The 5,499-nt window shown below is 28.5% G+C and overlaps 1 long non-coding RNA gene across 1 annotated transcript in view; it reads right to left on the reverse strand.

Moving 5' to 3' along the window:
• LOC114078053 overlaps positions 1-585 on the reverse strand; it is a 19,577-nt gene extending 18,992 nt beyond the window's left edge. The window contains exon 1 of the long non-coding RNA XR_003579504.1: positions 76-585. This is a non-coding gene — a long non-coding RNA (uncharacterized LOC114078053). The remainder of the gene's footprint in view (positions 1-75) is intronic.
• Between the last annotated feature and the right edge of the window lie 4,914 nt (positions 586-5,499).

A 5,499-nucleotide genomic window follows, 5' to 3' on the forward strand; every position in this document is an offset into this window, starting at 1 on the left:
GGGGGAAGCTCTCAGCACATAATCTAATAACCGCAGTTTTCCAGTATTCAATTTCTGATGCAATAGATGACTCACCATGAATTTCAGGGGAAATGTACTCCAGCTTAAATCCTGCTATACTGATATTAATTATGTCAAAATTATCCCATATAGAACTCTTAGGTGATGGCATGATTAATTCCTCTTCGACCTCATCCGCCCACCTCTTCTCCCACTGCTGCTTGATGAATTCTTCCCACTGCCGCTAGGTGCCTGTACAATTTCAGAGCACCAACTCAGAGTTTTGGTTGTATCATCCTGGTCTTTATCGATCTTCTTTTCCATCACTACGGCTTCAACTATAGTACTCGAGCTTGCAATCGTTCCAGCTGTACCAATCCCACTTAGGGTTCCATTCGCTCCTGCAGAACTAGGAGTTACTGTTACATTAGAGTCAGGGGGAGGTATTAACCCTCTTTTCCGTCACGGCCTTCGATTGTTGATTTACTTTCATTACACGCTGATTGATACTGTTTGATGTGTTTTCCAGTGTCATTTGAGCTTTCAGTGATGGGATTCTAGCTCGTCTTCCCATGGCTAGGTGCACGTTGGTTAACTCGCGCCGAGAGATATAGATTGGTCTTATTTTTAATTTAATATGAAATTTTAAAAAATAAAGTACGACTTTTAATTTAAGATTATATGTATAATATATTAGTATCTAAGCATGTGCGTTGCACGTTTACTTCATAACGATGAATAAAATGATAAACCATTTAATTTTTTAAAAAGTGTTTGTAGTGTATAGTTAACTTGAAGAATTTTTTTTGCATTTAGTCCTCCATTTATTATAATTTTGACATAAATTTTTATATTTGTTTTAAAAGACAAAATAAAGTAGCAAAAATAAACATGGAGGCACCCTATCTTATGATTAACTTCCTTAAAATGTCTTTTTGTCTCATAGAATAAAGAAAAATATCGAAATTCTTCCTTAAAATGTCTCTCTTGTATCATAGAAATAGAGTAAAAATATTGAAATTAAATTAATAGTTACACATGATATACATTTTAAGAAGATAAAATGTTTGACATTAATTAGTAAAAGATGAAATTCTCCTTCTCATTAAGTAGAATGCAATTAAGTAATTCAAATTCATAAATAAGAAACTGATTAGAAGGAAATAACTAAAGATTTAAAGTGCAATGATTGGTATTTAAGTTATGTAATTATATAAATTAAATATTAATATTTAATTAAATAATCAGATTCTAATTTAATGGAGAGTCAAAATGACAATATTAGTATTCTTACAATTAAAGTTTGTTAAAATATATTTTTTACATTTTTTTGTTAAAAAATTAATAGGAGCAATATTTGGTCAAAGGATAAAAGATCTTCTTACTTATTAAGAATTTTGGTGTATCATTTTTTTGACTTTAGAATTTGAATCTCACCATAATTTTAATGAAAATTGTCTAAAAACTATAGACTTTATCCACAAGCACATGTAATAATGATTCTTCACAAATATTTAAAATTTAAGATGCAAAAATGTAATTATTAATAATTTGAAATTAGAATATCTTGTAGGCATTAATTGTTTTACATGCCTTATAAACTATTTTTATGATTGTATTTGTCTCATTTTCTAAAGCAAAAAATACACTCTTCAATTAAATATATTTTTAAAACAAAATTACAAATACAAAGAAAAAGTATCATATGTAGGAGAAAATTTAGCATAAGGATACCAACGAAAAATAGAAAAATTCTAAGACAATCTTTTCCCTGTTTTTTATTGATAATGCAAATTGGAACAAAATTATAGTAATAAACATCAACTTTTGACCATAAAAAGAAGTTAAAATCTTTGGAAGACAAGTTAATGGAAGTGATATTTAACTACAAAAACAGAGGGGTTTTATCATAGTTCTGATTTAGACAAATAAGTAAAAAAAACACATCAAGCTTTGATATTCTAGTAATTAAAGTGTTATTCATTACTATAATCACACTATGCCTTGTAATCTTGACACAAATCCTCTTGTCTTGAAATTTTCTTCACTTGATTAAAGCTTCTCTATTCTTCCACAAACAAAAATTGTATCACATATAAATCTTTCTATGAAAATTATGTTAAAAGATTTATATTTATAGAAAAAAATATAGCTTTGGAATATAAAAATTCACTTACAAAGTTGAAAGGTCAAGTTTTACAAAAATTAAAGACAAATATTAATTAAGAACATAAATTAGTTTAGAAGATAAATCATATACATGTATCTATTTAAAGGGTAATAATTTCAAGAAAATAAATTAAATAAGATATTTTAATAAAGAATTATTCTAAAGAAGTGCAAAAGTCATTAACATTTTTATTAAAATAATGTAATTTAATATTTAAATAAAATAGTTAAATATTTTTATAACACTTTAATTTATAATAAGGATAAAATCGTAATTTAACTTTTAACTTTTTTGGTTCCTTCTTATAATAATATATGATAAAAAATATATATATTAACTTTGCGGTCTTAAAGTTGTGTTCTCACTCCCCCCTCCCCCAGAAAAGAAAACATTATATGTTAAGGTGAATAAAAATAAACAACAAATAAATTGAAAACCAAAGATTACTTATTAAATATAGTTTGGATTCTTCAAACAACTTTTTTATCAAATATTTTTCTCCAATAGTTCGAGAATTTTAGATTCTTAACACCAAATTGTAGTTTGTGCAACATAAAATCATTGAACTTTTGTCAAGGAGAAATTGCTGCAAAAGTATATTTTATTGCTATGAAAATGAGTGTTTATTATTTATCATGATACTCTTCTCGTTAGAAGTTGAGTTATTGATTCTCCTTTTTGCATCTCTTTTACTGATCTATCAAATATACCCACAAAAAATATTGCAATTGCATAATCGAACAACTTTAACAATCTTCCTTATTTTAAGTAGAAGAGTAGAAAACTTAAAAAATCCGCAGTTTAAAAGTGTGAGGAACCCCTCTATTTATAGACAACAAAGGATAGTATGAAAAGGTGCTTATATAAGTCACAACCCTTCCAAAAAAATCAAAATTTTTCAGAAATATCATAGCTTGTCAAAAATGTCATAACTCTGTAAAAAAATTCTAAACCTCTCTGAAAAGTCACTACCAATCAATGTAGAAAGGTGTCTGCATTTAATTTAACTAGTTTTGACGCTTGTGCATTGCACGTGAAAATCAAATCATGTACCACACTATTCTTAAAAAATAATATGAATATTACTAGATAAAAAATTAGTCATGCTTAAATTCTCTTACTTACACCTCTTAAATAAACTTTCTAATCCATTCTCCATAGTGCATTACTTTGTTATTATTGTTTTGTAGGTGTTTTGACTTTTAATATAATTTAATATAAATAAATATTAAAATAAAATATAGAAGATATACTAAATTGGATGTTTTTGTCACGCCCCGAGCCTACACCCTGGACGTGGCCGAACTCAAATACCATAGCTGGTCTTGAGCGGACCCTTGACCTGACTTACTTAGCTCAGCGAAAGACTTAACTCAATACAAGAAAACATTCTCATAAATTAACTTGAATTAAAAAATTTGGCCAAAATGACACTTAAGTCTTTAGCAAAACATCTGCAATGCAAAGAAGAGACTCAAAAATAAACTATTTGACTGCAAGATGGATGCTGAGGCAGACCCCACAATATCCTATAAAAAGAAAGACTGAAAAACAATAAATATGTGTCCTGCAGAATACAAGGAGGCTCACCACTGACTCCGAGTGTTTAGCTGGATCAACGAGGTGCTGGATGATGTTGATCCTGGTTACCTGCGTCTGCATCATGATACAATGCAGGTCAATTGACATCAGTACATTGAATGTACGGGTATGCGAGTTGGAATGCTAACAACAACTTAAGCTTGAAAGAGAGTAAGAAGGAACACTTACCTTAACTCTGCTCAACTCATGAATAACTTTAATTAACTTAAAGCAACAAGACATTGCAATATATAAAAGCTTGTAAAACAATAAAAACACTTAGTTCATTAAAGATAAGGCAATAACAAACTCAACTTTACTTATATTTGAAGTAATATATTTTCTGTGGGAAATTCTCTAAGCGAAAACCATCACTAACCTAAGTGGTGATACAACGTCTTTCCCACGCTGCCAGAAATGTCCTATACTTTGCCAACGCATAAAACTACTTAACTTAGTGGATTCACTAGCTTAACTTACGTGATCATCTATGTTAATACCCATAATGAATTCATGGTTTTCATGGAGACTTGAGTAAACATGAACTCTCATCCCTACATCGGTGCTCAATACTACTCCCGAAATATATTTTAGCTCATGCTTTTAAAAACAACTTCCTTCTTTGGGTTGAGATAATTGTTCAACACTTAGCTTTAGAAAGCTCTCTTGGAATAAATGTTTCCTTTTTTTGCTCAAAACTCTTTTGAAAATCTTAGTGGTCTCTTATCTTAAACTAGTTCTGAAAACGTGCTTTGCACGTATATTCCAAAATATTTCACATAACTTTTGTATTGCAAATGACATATCTTCTCCGCTTCAAATTTATTGGTATTTACTTAAAAATCCATATTTTTACCATACAAAGTTCATATATCTTCCTAATAAAAAAATATATCCTTAATTATAAAAATTGACTAAAACTGCATAAATGATTGATTCATGTAATAATATGATGATTTTACTATTCAATATTTAGTTTATTAAATAATTTAACATGTAAATTTAATATAGGGATATAATTGTAATATTGAACTCCTAAATCTCTTAACTCTTCACTTTTTCTACTTTTTGGTAATTAAAATTAAAGTTTCACAATGCTCTTTTATGGCATAGACAAGATAAATATTAGACTTAACAATTTTAAGATCTAATATGAATGAACTACAACTGCTACATGAAATTAGATTCTTTATAATACTCTTCTCTCGAACTAATTAGAGAGGCTGATATAATGAGTATAACTGATGAGGATTATTTAAAACACAATTCCACAAAAATTGAAATGAACATATATATTTTGATTCCTACTTCAAGTGAGTAATGAAATATTATTATTACATAAAATCAAAGAAATTATCTAGTCATATTATTCTTGCAATTAACAGAACTTCCTCCTCTTCTTCAATCAGGAACATCACACATCATAATGTTGTAATACTCTAACCTAAGTAAATAAAAACAATGGGAAAAAGGAGCTAAGAACTTAAATTTTAACAAAGACGTTCATGATGTGATATACATATAAACACACTTTTCATTTATTCATGCCAAAAATATTCCTAATTGCATCTTTTGCCCTTGTGTCATGACAAAATTATTAGCAGTCCAAGAATCCCTCATAATTAGACACAAATAATAACTTAAAACATATGGTTAAGAGAGACGGTATATGAACAATAACAATGAAACCCCTTAACTGACACATTGAAAAAAAATAATGAAAAAGAAGGAGAAGAAGAGGACATGTG

Source organism: Solanum pennellii, chromosome 1 (assembly GCF_001406875.1).
Source record: "Solanum pennellii chromosome 1, SPENNV200".
Classification (NCBI taxonomy): Eukaryota; Viridiplantae; Streptophyta; class Magnoliopsida; order Solanales; family Solanaceae; genus Solanum; species Solanum pennellii.